The sequence below is a fragment of the Lontra canadensis genome, unplaced genomic scaffold (genome assembly GCF_010015895.1).
Source record: "Lontra canadensis isolate GAN:19392208 unplaced genomic scaffold, GSC_riverotter_1.0 scaffold4, whole genome shotgun sequence".
NCBI lineage: Eukaryota > Metazoa > Chordata > Mammalia > Carnivora > Mustelidae > Lontra > Lontra canadensis.
The window spans coordinates 29007366-29025378 of NW_022630998.1; positions in this window are offsets into that span (position 1 = coordinate 29007366).

Consider the following 18013-nt stretch of genomic DNA (forward strand, 5'->3'; position numbering starts at 1 on the left):
CCCAGTCAGCTACGAACCCTGCAGAATAAGATCTGAACAGAGTATTTTCGACAGCCCACCTATTGTACTGTGTACTGTAGCTTTAAAGAATAGCTCCAGTACTGTTGGTATATCCCTTTCTCCTAGAGAGGAAACTTGGAAGAGAGCCATCGAGGATGCCACCTATAACTCTTCCTACTACAGTTGGTTTTGGAGTCCTAAGTCCTACTCATTGTCTTTTCCCCTCTCCATTCTAAAAATCTCCTCACTCTCATCTATCACCTGGGCAGGTTTTGATGACTCACCTTATGTTGGTGACCCAGACCTTCATTGCTGAGGGTCTAAGCCCTTGATAATGGTGGATTCTTGGCTTTGGTTGTTACAAATTCCCATTGACAGTTACAGTAGTCATGAGCATACTGAAGAGCACGTACGGATCACAAGGTTCCATAAATATCTGTACCTACCACAGTTGTATCACCACCTTCTGCTTATGAGAGTCGATTACTCTGGCCACGATGACTCCTTTTTTCACTGGGAATCCAAAGGGCCCTTGTCCCCAGAGAGGTATTGTAGCTTATTGTTAATGTTTTCCTTCTCTTGCCAATGGCATCTTTGCCCTTTGAATGATCAGTTGGCCAGTCCCAAAACTTACCTCTTATTTTCTCTAACTATTCCTGGCACTACCTCTGTTGGTTTAATTTTCTTACAAAGTAGTCAAGATAGGATTAGACAGAAAAGATATTTATTGGGGAAACACCTATGAAGAATATAGGAGAAGCAGGAGAGTTAAACCATCTTCAGACTATAGTGCAGGTCTATGAAAAGAAGAGGGGAAGGAAAGGGGCTTGGGCAGGGAGAGACTTGGTGAGCTTTGGCAGGCTCATGGCAAATTTTCCAACCTTAGTTGTTCTTTGGAGGAGTCCCAGAGCTCATAGGAGTGGGACAATACCATAATATCTTAGACTCGTCTGACCTGAATTTCAAAGAAGTTAAGCTTGTCATCTCTTAATTTTTATCATCATTGGCCAAGAACTGCTCCCTGGAGAAGAAAGTTCTCAGACAGAGCCTCATGGGTGCTTTCAAGAAGATACCATGAACATGTTTCAGTGAGGCTGTAGGGGACATCTGGGATGAACCAATGGAATTTCTTACAAATATTCATATATTCTTAGGAAATGAAAAATCTGAAAACTAAAAGAGTTAATGATAATATTTGGATGGTTAGATTTCAGGTTAATGTTAAGCTTTTCACAGTGTTTTGGCTTCTCTAATAACCTAATGTAGTAATAGGACTTAGTTAACATACTACAGAACAGAATGGAAACTGTTTATGATATTTATTGGAAATCAGGACAGTAGAGAGGGCATAAATTATATCATTGAAAAATATATTTAAGCAAACACATGAGGAAACAGATACAATAGTTACATATATTATTACAGTTATTTTTATTATCTCAAGTGGGAAATTTATCGGTACAGGTAAAGAATCTGTTTTTAAAAGCTTTCACATTTAGCAAATCTCAGGTATGTATCTTGGGAGTTCTGATTACAACTTTACTTTTATATTTTCTCAAATTAAAATGCAATTTGGGACTCAGTTTGTCCTGTGAGATGTTAAAAAATTGAATTTGCTTTAAATTGTAATTTGGAGAAAATCCTTTAAAAAAGAAACTGGTTGAAATAAAGTAATGCTGACATTACTACAAAAATTCTGTATTAAACTACAACTGAAGTAGCATTTCAGTGGCCACAGAAGCAAAACACTAGTCTGGGGTAATACAGAGATAACCCTCCTGTGGAACATCATTGAAGGTTCTAGTCCCATCGTCGTCAAACGTCTCCGCAGGAAGATCAGACAGTTCAGGCCTTTCCTTCTCTTGCAAGGCAGCTCCTTTTCTGTTGACAAAAACAGGGAAAATTTTCTGCTTCATGATGCTAAAAATAAAAGATAAAATTTAAAAAGAAAGAAAATCATTTCAACTTTAGGTGGAAGTCAATTTACAAAGGACAGTTTATCAAAGGATAAGGATCTGACTACCAAACAAAACTAAATCTCCAAAAAAAAAAAAAAGAGTTTTGAACAAATTTGACCTTTCCTTCCCACTTGAGTTTGTTTTTGGTTTGGAGTCAATTAGAAGTAGGTTGGATACTCTTTGAGCCCTGGTAGTTCCACATTCTGTTCTAACCCCAACCCACCTTCTATTTGACTCAAACTTCCTTCCAGCATTATTCCTCAAATAGACTCTTTTTATGTTTCTACAAAGAGGAAAAATAAATAAATAAATAAAAGAAGCTGCATTGTAACTGCTACTCCATAGTTTCATTTTTATAAATTTAGTTTGCTTTTGTCTTTATATACTTTTTCTTAAATTTCTCTCATTTTGACACCCTAACCTCATGTTTAGAGAATTTTTCATTTTGTTTTTATACTTCATTTTTTGTCGCATTGTCTACTGACTTAAATTTATTCAGATGGGTGGTAGTTTTAAGTTTGTTTTTTCCTGTATTGTGTTTATAATTAATTTACTATTCCCCTACTGAGTTCTATGGCTTTCTGAGAATTTTCAAACATATCCTAGGAAATCCCTCAGTACTCAGCAACAGAACCCTAAACATTTTTTTAAGTGTATGCTAGACTATCTGGATACCTAAGACCAAATACCACTGTATTTGAGTGGCTACATTTGTGTTTATTATATGATTGAGTTGGCAATAGTACTCTTTTGTCACAGGCTGGTGGGGGAAAAACAGACGGGACACAATAACACAATTCATACTAAGAGAACAGTAAATGATGTCACTGTTCTATACATAAAAATCTCAGTATACTTTGAAATTGCAAATTTTATGACAGTTGGAAGAGCCTATGACTAAGAAGAAACTATTGACATCATGAAAGGCAATTTAGTTTCAGCAAAACAATGTTATTTGTCAAACAAAATTGATATTGTTAATCTTTTATTGTTCTTATAGTTTATATTTAATTTTCAAAATTGTTTGACTTTATAATTTTGCCAGAGCTATAAGCATAAGTGACTTCTGAGTTTATTCTTCTATGATTTTAAATACCATTAAATTAAAATATTTGATGTCATCACCATGAATTCATGATCTGTTTTCCCTTGAAAGTGACAAGTTTATTTTCAAAGGATGAGAAACAGTGAATTAAAAGGTAGCTGAAAATGAAAAATTCTTAAAATCCAAAGTGGAAATTAAATAATGAACCTAATAGCACATACATGCAGATTTTAGATGTTTCTTTGTACTCTATCTATAAAATCTGTGGACCCAGATTTCCTGACTCTGTGCTTTTTTCTGCTCCATCTCAGAGATTCTGGAGAGCATATATTAGCTAACTAGCTATTCTTACAATATTATTAAATTTTTTTCTTCCAGAGTCTACACTTATACTATTATCCCTTTATTTCTAACAAGTTTGGAGAGTATTTCCCAGAAACCATTTCATATATATATATATATATATATATATATATATATATATATATATTATGCACTTGTTCTGTTGCCACTGTCTCTTTCAGTAAAAATGGTTGGTGATGAAGATGGTCGTACCTTGAAGATATTCATGCTCATTGTATTTATTCCCTGTTACGGTTCAAGGATAGACGATTGTCTCGTGACTCATAGAAACATTTTACAGTATAATTAATTGGCCCTCACATTTTTTCTAAAAAATAAAAAAGAAAGGATTATTCTTATTTTTAAAAATTGACACATTACAGAATTACTATTTTCCAAATGATGCATCCTGGAGATGTATCCTCTTTGGACAAAATGATACTTTAAAATGGTAGCATTTTTATATTAGCAGAACATGATAAGAATGACGTGGAGTGGGGTGCGTGGGTGGCTCAGTGGGTTAAAGCCTCTGCTTTCGGCTCAGGTCATGGTCCCAGGGTTCTGGAATCGAGCCCCACATCGGGCTCTCTGCTCTGCAGGGAGCCTGCTTCCTCCTCTCTCTCTCTGCCTGCGTCTCTGTCTACTTGTGATCTCTGTCTGTCAAATAAATAAATAAATAAAAATCTTAAAAAAAAAAAGAATGACGTGGAGTAAGTAGATTAATATAAAAGAGTATAATCATTTTAAACCCATTAGGTTAAGTCAGGGGGAAAAAATGCTATTTATTTTCTCAAAATATTTCCATTTTCATGAGATCACCTTGTTGAATTTCTCTTGGTTAAGCACAGGACATATAGCTCTCCTGAAAATCTTCAGCATTATTTGATCTGTAAATCATATGATTCAACAACATAAATTAGAAATAGAAAAACTGCATCATTACCTAACTCATTCATTGATGAATAGTGCTATTATTCTCATAATCAGTTTGAGGTCTACAGAAAAATTAAAACCAATGAAGAAAGTTATGTAACAGGGACCTTATTTATTTGAAAGCATGCAGTATATATTTGAATATAAAATCTTCCCCATGTTAAAAATCTGTAAAAGGCCTGAATCATTGATTAAAAAATGCAATTGTAAAAATAATATAAAACTCCTTAAATATTAGATAAAGGCAATAAATATTGGCACATACAAAAGCAAATATTTAAATATTTCTCTGAAAATTATTTTTTCTGTTTCACTCCAGAGACATAAAATAAAAGTAAATGACTGACGATTTAGTTCCAATAAGGTAAATCTTTACATGTTGTCTGTCTGATAATGAGAGCTCAATAAATGTTCTTGGCTGCTTAAATTATAATAGGATAATTGATGTTTATAATGACAATTCATCAAACAGTCCAAGAACTTAAACTGTAGTTCCCGTTGATGCAGTTTGACCTTTCATTTCTATAATTTTTTTTAAATTTTTTTTTAAAGATTTTATTTATTTATTTGACAGGCAGAGATCACAAGCAGGCAGAGAGGCAGACAGAGGGAGAGGTGGAAGCAGGCTCCCTGCTAAGTAGAGAGCCCTATGCAGGGCTCGATCCCAGAACCCTGAGATGACCTGAGCCAAAAGCAGAGTCTTAAACCACTGAGCCACCCAGGTGCCCCTCATTCCTATAATTTTAATTTTAAATGGATTTTGTTTTATATTTAATGTGTGGAAAATTATTAATATATAGCAAGTACATAGACATATTACTGAAGTAATTGACTAACAAAAAGTTCCTGTTCCTAATACATCTGATAAATTTACCTTACAAGGGTCTTATTGTATTTGTGGGTCTGGGGAGGTAGATGGCAAATAATACTGCTTTACTAAGAAAACTAAAGTGGGGCGCCTGGGTGGCTCAGTGGGTTAATAAGCCTCTGCTTTCGGCTCAGGTCATGATCTCAGGGTCCTGGGATCGAGTCCTGCATCGGGCTCTCTGCTTGGCAGGGAGCCTGCTTTCTCCTCTCTCTCTCTCTGTCTGCCTCTCTGCCTACTTGTGATCTCTGTCAAATAAATAAATAAAATATTAAAAAAAAAAGAAAACTAAAGTTCCAGAAAATCTTTTCAAATAGGCCCTTCTCTAGATCTTGTACAAAGCTAGAATTTCTCCAATTCAGTCAGTATATCTCAAGCTTTCACTACTCACAGTGCATTGTTTTTTGTTTTAAAGGGTTATAAATGTGAGTTAGACAATGAAGTCTTCCTCCCCTCCAGAAGGCTGTTGTTTAATGGCTGCCACTGACTACCTAGATGTGACTTGGTAGAACCCAGGAATTTTACCTACTGCCCATCTTCCCATGCTACACATGGCCCCTACTGCCTCATCACTGCCCCAGAGACCTTCTTTATAAGTAAGCTTAAACTGGTTTGAATTATTGTACTCTAGTAGGACTTACAGGCAGTTTGCAATTAATAATTTCTGTTTATGTTAACAGCTTATGTTACCAAAAGCCTAAAAAGAGAACAGATAGAGTCAAATGACCAACACATCAAGTACATGGTATAAGGCAATATTCATCTAATGTGGTTAGAATGGTTACTAGAATTATTAGCTAATATTACTGTCAGGGCAGTTTGTTATACTCTAATGAAAGCTGTGCCCAAGACACCAGGCCATCAGAGCTCATGCACTATTACTTGTGTCTTGGAAATACTTAAAATAGACATCACTTCTACATTGTTCCACACAAGATTATCGTTGTCTTGTTACAAAATAAACCAGAGAACTAAGGAATTCTGATACATAATGATAAGTGGCAGATAAACATGAGAAATACCAGATTTCATTTCTTAATTTTAGGGGTATGTGGAAAATATCCATTTAATTTAGTAAATGAGTTGACATCTGGAGGTTAGATATCTTGACACTTTTCCTTCAGGTTAGTGAAAGAAACATTGTTTGTTTATATATTCACCAGCAGAAGTAGTAGAAAACATAAAAGATAAGGACATTCCAAAATCATATGTTCTTTAAGGAAATAAAAATCAAAACAAGAGTCAGATTCTGTGAGGCCATATGCTATTTTAGAAAATTCAGACATTTGCCATTAGTCCGTGCAACATCTGCAAATTTTCTTATCTACTAATGATATGAAGGTTACTGTGATGCTTTTGGCAACAAGTCACGTTTTTCTGTCTTTGTCTGGAAAACTGATCCACAATTTAAAAGAAATGCTGGCTCTGACAATATCAATATTCGACATGTGTCAATTTTTCTTCTTTCACAATATTTTTGAGATAGCTATTTGCTGATTTTATGTCTCAATTTTCTCAACTACATTCTTTTCCTCTACATTACCACCATGTTCTAAGTAACATTTGTCTTCAAAAAATAACAAGTTAAAAATGAGTTATAATACAAAGGAATGGAACCAGTGCAAAATGAGACAGATGGAGTAAATGAGATTCTCTTCCCAATTCTTTGCCACTATTTCAGACACAAGCAAAGCCACAACTCTTTTGAAAAGCTACTGTAATGATATCAGCTTTCCAGTAATGAATATTTGATAAATTTGTAATATTTTAAATCCTCTTCCATCTAATGGAATTACAGGCATCTCCTTTTCTAGTGATGACTGTATAACAAATATACTTTAGCTGACAACTCAACGCATTGATGAAACACAGGCTGCTGAGCATGGAGAAAATGGCACAACAAAAGCATATTGAAAGGCTTTCTCTCAGTGTCAGAAGAGCCTGGGATGGATCAGGGTCACAGAACCCTAATGCTTTGGATCACTGCTGGAAATGTGCAACGACCACAGGAAGCGTAATTCCCAAAGGGCAGCACAAGGCATGCAGCTCATGGACGGTTTTCTTTCGATGTATATCTCCCACCTGGCCACAAAAGTGGTTGCACATGCAATTAGTGTTTGGTCGTTCCATTCTTTTACCATAAAAGAATCAACCTTTTCTATTCTTTTCTATTTAAAATTAATTTATAGTAGATATTAAACATATGTAGTCAAATCATCATGTGCATAAGTCACCTGTAATGTAAAAATAACATTTTTTAAAGAATTTCTTCCTTTTAATATAAACATAAATAGGGAACACGGCTGATGTCTTTTTGGAAAAACAAAGAAAGGCAGAAAGGAGGGAGGGGAAAGAGAAGAAAAGAAAAAAGAAAGGGAGTGAGGGAGGAAGAGGAAACAAAAGAGAAAATTCATTTTCAAAAGCCTTGTTTTTCCTGAGCCTATAAACCTCACGTATAATGTCACTATATTTCAGAAACAGAATAAAATGAATGTAGATTACTCGCAAACTTCACCCAATTCAAGCATTCAATATTCAGTCACTAAAGTGAGTGCTAAAAACAGTAATGTTCAGGAAATTAATTAACCTTCTTTCATTTCCCATCCTGAGGAAGAAATGCCTGGGATATGTCTGTATTTTTATTTACTACCACTAAAAAGCAAATTTTATTGTCGAGGAGAAACTTTTTAAAGGGCAATATAAAAATAAAATAGGTATATGTTCCATCTTCATTCCAAGTGCTATATGACGGTTTTCCTTTGTTCTCATCTGGAGTGAAGAGTCCTTTCAAATTTTCCTAAAGTTCGAGAGTCTAATAGTAAATAAATGACAATTAAAGGAAAAAGCTCAAATTATTTTCCTAGTGTTTACCATTTTATTCACATCAAAGGCTTTTTTTGCTTTGAAACTAAGCCTCAAGTCTAGAACACAGTAATAAGTATAATTTTTATCCACTGCATACTTTCCACAGTTTGCCTCTAACCCTCTTACTCTGCCATTTATTTAGCCACATGGTCACACAATCTTTCAGGAAACAGTTTCACTTTACTGTATGAATCATAAACTGATCTGCTTCTTTTTGCCCTGCCAACTTGCCTTTGCCTCATTACCTATTTATGAGGTTTTTTTTTTCCCCTCCAGTTTTACCCTCTTTAAAGACAATAGAAATTAAATCATGACAAAATAGAAAAAAATAACTTTTCCTTAACTTAGACCACAGTGAAGCATATTTTTGTTTTGTTTTGTTTTCCCATGCATTTTTAGGACATGCCAAACATTTTATTCTCACATTACTACCTGAGCTCAGTAACTTTATTGGTGAACTTCTACAACTAGGAAAACAGGCTAAAGGTGAGGATGCAAATATTCTTGTTGCTCATTTCCTGATGTATAGAGGCAACTTTAAAATCTATGTGACAACAGGGTTTTTGCTCAGAGCCCCATCCCTATGCTTCCTGCAGCATTTGAGAGTTACAGATCAGGGGTGCCTGGGTGGCTCAGTGGGTTAAAGCCTCTGTCTTGGGCTCAGGTCATGATCCCAGGGTTCTGGGATCGAGCCCCGCCTGGAAATCTCTGCTCAGCGGGGAGCCTGCTTCCTCCTCTCCTCTCTCTCTGCCTACTTGTGATCTCTGTCCATCAAATATATAAATTAAAAGAGAAAATCTTTAAGAAAAAGAGTTACGGATCAAATGGAACTAACGCGTGTCAGATACAGGGATCCTATCCTCTTTCTCTTTCCCCTCATTCCGTGGCTCTTTACATACGTTGTGCAGTAAGATTCAAATGGATGTAAGATTAAATGAATACCTCTAGTACACCTACTTTTAGTACTCTTAGCAGCAGCCCTTTACGGAAGCTTGGTTGCCACTTTCAAATGTCTTCAGGAAATTGCCTTTTTAGGTTTTTGTCAGGCAAATTGTAATATCTCTTAGGGTACGCGCCCCTTGCATAGAGAACTTGTTTCAGTGCAGGTTTTACAAATAAAGATGTAAGCCTCAAACAATAGGAGCAAATGACTCAGAGCAATATTTGATATGTTACATCTCCTTACTTAGGAAACAGTAACAGATTTTACTTCACACTTTGTTGTATAAATTCAAGTCATAATTTAAATGATCTTAAAAATATTAAAGACCACGTTTCTATAAACTAGGTGTTTATGCATAGCCATAAGGGGTTAATTGAGCATAGACAGCACACACTTGAGACTCCAAATTGAATAATTTGATTTGTAAACAGGTACTTAGTGTACAAGAAGCCATTACACATGCAATTATCTGTCTTCAATTAATTGTGTGCATCTCTGAGGAGCAACTTAAGAATGTTTGTTTCAATTTCACTGGCTGTAAGACCTGATATCTATGAACATTTATTTTACTTATGCTATAGCTTTGAACTTTAGAAAAGTACATTGTTAACAGCAGTTATTATGTGCCTGTGAGGAAACATTGGGACTAGAATAATCATACCTAGGTTTAAGACACCCCCCCCAAATCAATTCCTCTCTCCACTCACAGACACATGTACCAAAATAAATAAATAGATAAATAAATAAATAAATAAATAAAAACAAAAACAAATGGGCTTCTCACTAGGATGGCAAGCCATGTTTAAGAAATCTATATTGGGGGGCGCCTGGGTGGCTCAGTGGGTTGGGCCGCTGCCTTCGGCTCGGGTCATGATCTCGGGGTCCTGGGATTGAGTCCCACATCGGGCTCTCTGCTCAGCAGGGAGCCTGCTTCCCTCTCTCTCTCTGCCTGCCTCTCTGTCTACTTGCGATCTCTGTCTGTCAAGTAAATAAATAAAATCTTTAAAAAAAAAAAAAGAAAAAAAAAAGAAATCTATATTGGTAAATATGGTGTTGCCCTCAGTTTAAAAATTCTTCATCCTGAATGCATTCTCATCTAAATGCAGAAATAGCAGAGGCCTCATTAAGGTTGTTTGATCACCTGTGTCATTACTCGTATAATGAACTGGATATGGATTGCGTCAAAACTAGAACAAAGGTAAGACACAATATGACTCTTCCAAGAATGCTTCTCCAAAGCATCATTTTAGGAACAACTCCCCCCTCTCCTGGCCTTTCAGTCATGAAAAGACATTTCTCACTGAACTGCTAAGAGAACCATTATTTTCTGTATTTCTGTTTGCTTAGAAAAATAGTTCTACTAATGTGTGACTGATTGATCCTCCTCCTCCTCCTTGTTCTCCTCAACTTCTTCCATCTCTACTTCCTTCTTCCTCCTCCTGCTTCCCTGCAACCCCACAAAGCTAGAAATTAAAACTTCAAAACAGGAAGAAGGAAAGACTCCCTATGGACTCTAGGCAGAGCCCAGACCTTACTTATCTTTCCTCCAGCTTTTAAATGAGTGATTGGCACCTTCATAATAAGGGATCATTGCTAAATGAATGTGTATTCTCCCCTTTAAACATCCAAATGGTGATGCCATTCTGGAAATCTTCCTGAAGCTGCCAATCTGGGTGTGCTGCCCATCGATCTATTATTTTCCTGTATCTTCATCTATTGTATTGTATAAAATACAATGGATAAAATTAACTTTTGATGTTAGGTTATAACAAAATAGGCACAGTCTGTATCACATACTGGAGACAAAAACTGCTATAAAAACTATAGCAATGATATGCACAGAAGGTTCTATAATACTCAGGCAAATCACCGTTAGGTCAAATTCTTATAAAGAAGATTTTACTGGTATGGCGAGGAAAACCCTTCATTCACTCAACAAATGTGTCTTGAACACCTGCTATGCTGTAAGGTACTGGGATATCAAGAGAGCAAAAAACAGAAATATTAGCCCTCATAAAGCTTATATTCTAGTAAGACAGAAAATAATCCATATAAACATGTAAAATACACATTCTAGAAGATAATAAGTGCTAAAGAGAAGAAAAAAGGAAGGAAGCAAGGAAGTAGGATGTGAAGCATCAGAGAGCAGTTGCTATTTTAGATACAATGCCCAGGAAAGGCCTCCCTGAGGTGACTTTTTTTTTTTTTAAGATTTTTATTTTTTTTATTTGACAGAGATCACAAGTAGGCAGAGAGGCAGGCAGAGAAAAAGGAAGGGAAGCAGGCTTCCCGGTGAGCAGAGAGTCGGATGCGGGGCTCAATCCCAGGACCCTGGGATCATGACCTGAGCTGAAGGCAGAGGCTTTAACCCATTGAGGCACCCAGGTGCCCCCTGAGGTGACTTTTGAATAAATACCTGGCGAGAGGAAGAGAGAGCCATAGAGATGTTGCAGGGACTATCATTTTAGATAAAGGAAATGGTATGTAGAGGCCCTGATAAGGGACTAGCCAAGCTTGCTCAAAAACCAGAGAGGAATCAGTGTGGTTGGATGAGTGTGATGCGAAGGGAGAGGAATAGAATGCGATGCCAGAAAGGAAAGGAGTCAGAGCAACGTGGATTATGGTGGTCACAGGATTTTATTCTACGTCAGTTGGGAATCCAGTAAAAGGTTTTGAGTAGAGATTCAGTGAGATAACTTTGGCTATTTTATTGAGAATTGATTGCAGGAAGGAAAAGGGCGGTAGGGCAGACAGTTAGGAGGCTATTGATTTTCCAGGCAGAAAAAGATAATGGCTTTGACTAAACTGGGGTCAGTAGGGGTAGGCTCACTCTTATGGACTGAACTCAATCCCTGGGAAATTCATATTTTGAATCCCTGACCCGTGGTACTGCAGAATGTGATTCTGTTTGCAGATAGGACATTTAAAGAGGCAATTAAGTTAAAATAAGGCCATTAGGGTGGATTCTAATCCAACGTGACTGGTATCCTTATAAGAAAAGGAGATTAGGGCACACAAAGAGACACTGGGATGTACACACAGAGAAGAGGCTGTGTGAGGGCACAGGAAAAAAGGCAAGACAAGGAGAGAGACCTCTGAGGAAGCCAAACCCACTGGCACGTTGGTCTCAGACTCTCAGCCTCCACAACTGAGAGAGAACTAATGCTTGTTTTTTGAAGCCACTCTGTGGTATTTTGTTATGGCTATCTGAGCAGATGAACATAGTCACTGAGGATGGAGATGATTGGTCAAAATTCTAGATATATCTGAAATAGATTCTACAAGATTTTCTGATGAGGGTAGTGTGAGATGTGAAAAAAAGGAGAAGAAGCAAGAATAACACCTTGGATTTTAGTCCAACAACTGGTAGAATTGGACTTTTCACTGACTGACATAGGAGAGACTCCCAAGAAGATTGGTTTTGTAGGGGATCTCAGTTTGGATTCTGTTCAGTCACAAGGACTGGAGTGCAACAGTGAATTTGGGAAGTTGGAGGAATGTGAGTGGGGAATTGTGGAGGTGAAATAAGGGAAGCCTGCCCAGATGGATGCTCTGTGTCAGCCATTGGACCAGTGAGTGTTTGAAGGTTACTGCTGTGTGAAAACTCTGGGAAATAGCTCCACAGATAGTTCCAGATAGTCTACCTTAGCAGGGAGAGAACCAAGATGCTTATCTATTCCCAGTCACTGGTCAGATGGTGTTGGCCTCAAAGTGGGTTTCTAAACTTTGAGGAGAGAGTCTGGAGGCACAGCAAAGCAAACACCAGCAGCTGGAAATGAAAGTCAGCCAGAGCTTTTAAATGAGTGAGTTGAAGCAAGTTTGAGTGAGTGAAAGCACATGGAGGAAGCAATGATAGAAATTACTTCAGAGAGTAAGAAGGAGCTCCTGTGGACCACATGAAAACTGAGATTCTATTAAACATCCAATTTGAAATGTCAATCTGGCCTTCATACATAACTGCTAAGAGGGCGAGGGCAAGCATTATCTCCGTGGTACATAGTGTGGCAACTTAAATCCAAGGAGTAGATAAAAGAAAGTAGTGAAAAGTAGTCTCCTTGTGAGGTAACTGAATTTGAATCATAATGCTTAGTGTTTAACTTAAGGTAAATGGACTTATTTATTCCACATTTACCAAAAAAAATTATTTTCTGCAAAAAGATTAAAAAAAAAATTCTGTCACCTTAATTCAAGATTCAGAATGACAGTCATTGTCCTCTCTCAACTGTGGATTTAAAAATTACAGCCTATAATTTCAAAAGGAATTTGTTAAGATTTTGTTAATTTTTTAAAATTTTTTTCTAATTTATCTATTAGAGAAAGAGTGTGTGTACATGCACAGGTGCAAGCATGGGAGAGGGTCCGAGGAAGAGGGAGAGAGAGAAGCAGTCTCCCCTCTGATCAAGGAGCCTGATGCGGGAATCCATCCCAGGATCCCAAGATCATGACCTGAACAGAAGGCAGAAGCTTAACGGACTGAGACATCCAGGTGCCCCTGTTTATAACTTCATTAGAGGGCCACTTGTTTAAAATGGATTGATTTTAATGACTCAAGTCAAGTTGTATATATATCCCTACCATCAATACTCATAAAAGCTTGACCAGAAAAGAAAACCTGAAACATTATATGGATAATTCTACTAAATGTAAATCTTTTTCCCGATGGGCCCAGAAGACTTGATCTCACCTTGTTTATTATGTCCACAGAATTATTTCATAAACATCATCAGAGTAAACATTTTCTTTTTAAGATAGTCTTCCTGTTTATTCATTGAAAATAAAACTTCCCTAGAATTAAAGATAGATTTCTGGGACAAGGTATTCACAAATACCTAAAATGCAGTACGATTAAATATTAAACCCAATCTGTCCCATAGAAAACCTGTTCTTCCCTATGGATTACATATCTGTAATGCTTATTACCATCCACTCAATCTTGCAAGCAAGAATACATCATCTGGGTGCCTGGGTGGCTCAGTGGGTTAAGCTGCTGCCTTCAGCTCAGGTCATGATCTCGGGGTCCTGGGACGGAGTCCCGCATTGGGCTTTCTGCTCAGCAGGGAGCCTGCTTCCCTCTCTCTCTCTCTCTGCCTGCCTCTCTGCCTACTTGTGATCTCTCTCTGTCAAATAAATAAATAAAATCTTAAAAAAAAATAATCATCCTAATCAGTCTCCTTACTTCAGCCTATCACTCCATGTACAGTCTATACGTTGGAATGATGTTTTTAAGCAGAAATCGGCTAATGTTGGACTCCCTTATTACAACTCTATGATGTTTCTTCATGAGAATAAAATCCAAACTTAACTAGCCCAGTTTACAAAACTCCCCATAATGTGGTTCCTGACTACCTCTCTGATGTTCTGACATCACTTCATACCACTGTACCCCACCCCCTATGCTCAGATACACTGGTATTTTTATTATTTTAAACCATTGAATTCATTTCAAAATTTTAGATAAGGATATTATAAAGAATAAGAGAACTTAACCAAGTAGAGTATGGGAATGGGAGGTCAAAGAGCATTTTGGTGAATGTGGTTGTAATGAACCCAGCCATGGGGTGTGCTAGGGACCATGAGCAGTTTAATGCTGCTGCAGCATAAATAGGGAATGATGAGAAGTAAGGTTGGAAGGGAAGCAGGAATGAGATTAGGTCTTCTAGGCTTTGCTAAGGACCTTGGATTTTAAATATTTGGCACAATTCATTACAAAAGGACAAAAAGCTGTGTCTTCTCCTAGGCGGAGGGAGACACCATTCACCAACATTTTAACATTTACATACAGTATCATGGGGTGCTAATCCCTGAACAGTATTCTTGGACCAAGGTTAAAAATCCTTGCTAGAGTCTCTTGGAGTCATTGAATTATGTTAATCAGGGTGGCATTTTAAATAATGTTTCATGATGGACTTGGTCAATAGAATGGATGTGAGAAAGGCAATATTGGATATGGGAAGAATGGCTAGGAAGTTATTAAAAATATTCAGAAGTGATGACAGAAGAAATGATGGATTATAGAAACATATTATTTATCAGATGATATCCAAAAGAAACAGTGATGGATTATATATGGGAGTGATGGGGAACAAGTAGTAAATGTCTGTCCCCAGGTTTCTGGTCTGGGTTCCTCATACACTACTGCCATTTTGATTTCCTCTATGTGCAATGCCACCTATGTAATAATCATGTGTGGTCTTACGTTATATTCTTACTACTCAGGTTGAGATTTCTTGAGTGGAGAAATTTACTAAGTGCTTCACAAATACAGTCAATCCTCATTATTTGCAGTAGTTATATTCTATAAGTTCACTACAAACACTGTATCAGCTAATACTGAATGATTTTTCCTATGGGAAAAACAGGGGTAGGGCTCTACAAACCATATGTTTCCTCAATAGACCAATAAGTAACTTTGTTTTATGTGTGTTTCTGTTTAAAGATGCTTTATTTAATGTATTTTACCCTCAATGCTGAATTCACTATTAACAACACTATAACCCATGCTGAAACAGTGCTTATCCAACATGTTTTTTTTTTGTTGTTGTTGCTGTTGTTTGTTTCGTTTTGTTTTTTCCATAAGGTGCACCACAGCCTTCCTTGGGCTTAGGAACACTAGCTAACACTTCAATACTACACTTGGAAGGGAGGGTGGTATTTCAAACAGCAAAATCATCAATATCAAGCACAAAAATGCACAAAATATAACACTAAGTAGACTGCAAAAAGGACATTTGTTTGACATATGAGAGCTGAATCATAATGGCAGAATGTAGCCTTGTTTAACCTTAGCTGGGAAAATTCGCTTTTGGAGGACTCAAATTTTTCAATACTCTGTTCATGTTTACAAATGACCACAAAAGCACCACAAGCACTGATTTTGATGTTACTAACATATTTCAGCAAGCGGACACACTCACAAATACAGAATCTGAAAATGAAGATCACATGTATTTCGTTCTGTATTTAAATATTTTAAAATATACAAAAAAAGAACAAAATACATCAATCCAATGTACCCAACATCCAGACTCACCACTTGTCAAGATCCTGCCACATTTGCTTTACTGATCACTTTTTGTCCCTGTTGTTCCTTGCTGAAATGTTTTGGGAGTTAATTCTAAATACTAAATTATTTCAGTCCTACGTATTTCTTTAAAAAAAAAAAAAAGGACATTTTATCTTATAATGCCATGATACACCTTACAAAATTAGCATTTTTTTTGAATCTCCTAATAAAGATTATAAATATTTCTGCTGTTTACAAAAGGATAAACTAGGGGCGCCTGGGTGGCTCAGTCACGTCTGTCTTCTGCTCAGGTCACGATCCTGTGGTCCTGACATCAAGCCCCACGTTGGGCTCCTCGCTCAGTGGGGCATCTGCTTCTCCCTCTCCCTCTGTTGCTCCCCCTGCTTGTGCTCGCTCGCTCTCTCTCTCTGTCAAATAAATAAATAAATACAAATCTTAAAAAAAAGAAAGGATAAGCTATACACCAGTGTTTATAGCAACATTATTCACGATAGCCAAAAGGTAAAAACGACCCATGTGTCTATCAACAGATGAATAGATCAACAAAATGTGGTATACACAGAACATTGGAATATTAGTCAGGTTTAAGAAGGGTGAAATTCTGATACATGCTATAACATGGATTAATCTTGAAGATAACTATACTAAGTGATACAAGCTGAACACAAAAGGATAAATAATATTGTATGATTCCACTTATATGAGGTACCTAGAATATTGAAATTCATAGAGATAGTAACCTAGTAGTTAACAGAGGCTGGTGGGAGAGAAGAATCAGAAGTTGTTATTTAATGAGTAGAGAGTTTCAGTTTGAAATGATGAAAAAGTTCCAGAAATGGAGAGTAGTGATGGTTGTACAAAAATGTGAATGCACTTAATGCCACTGAATGGTACACTTAAACGTAGTTAAAATGGTAAATTTGTGATAGTTTGTCTTAATAAAAAAAGTTTATCTGACAGCATAATGACAGTACAAAAAAAATTCCCATAAGGATCTAAAAAATGTTGAAACAATTTTCCTTTGCCAAATCTCACATTTTTGCTTTGTTCGTTGATGATTCTTAGTGTCATCTGACATGTCTTCTATCCCAATGCTAATTAAAATATGGATGCCAATCAGCAGTATGGGTTTCCAGATAGCTGAGAGCCTGAGAGTTTATTATAAATGCAGAATCTTGGGCTATTCCCTAGACCACAATTAGAATCCTCATTTTAACAAGATCCTTAGGTGATTTTTATACACATTCAAATTTGAAAAGCTCTTGTCTCTCACCTGAATTCCCTTCTGTAAAAGGAAATTATCTCCATAGGCTTGATCATATTCAAATTTGGCTAACTTGGTTCTTAACCTTGACTGCACACTAGCATCACCTGGGAGAAATAACCACCCCACTTTCCCAAGGCTAAGTCTCACCTCCAGAGATAGATGTAATTGGTCTGAAGTGTGGATTGGGCATTCTTTATTGCTGCTATTGTTATTTTCTCAAAGCTCCTCAGGAAGCTCTCATGTACAGTCAGGTTTGAGAACAACTGTCCTATTAGGAGCACACAATGTCGGGTTTCCCCACAGCGATTCTGATGAGGACAGCATATCCCTCCTTTGTAATCACTGCCAATTGCCTCGGATGGGTTATCTTCTGAATTCAGTTGATTTTAGGACATTACATCAGAACTCTATTATGCCAGTAACCAAACTGTTTTATTAGCTGTCCCTTAGTGCCTTACAGGCTATTTTTTTTTAAAGATTTTATTTATTTATTTGACAGACAGAGATCACAAGTAGGCAGAGAGGCAGGCAGAGAGAGAGAGAGAGGGGGAAGCAGGCTCCCCATTGAGCAGAGAGCCTGATTTGGGGCTTGATCCCAGGACTCCGGGATCATGACCTGAGCTAAAGGCAGAGGCTTTAACCCACTGAGCCACCCAGGTGCCCATACAGGCTATTTTTTTTTTTCCAAAATCATTTACCTTCATACCCAATACATTTGAAAAATCAAATTGACCATTTAAAACAAAGCTTCAGGGGCGCCTGAGTGGCTCA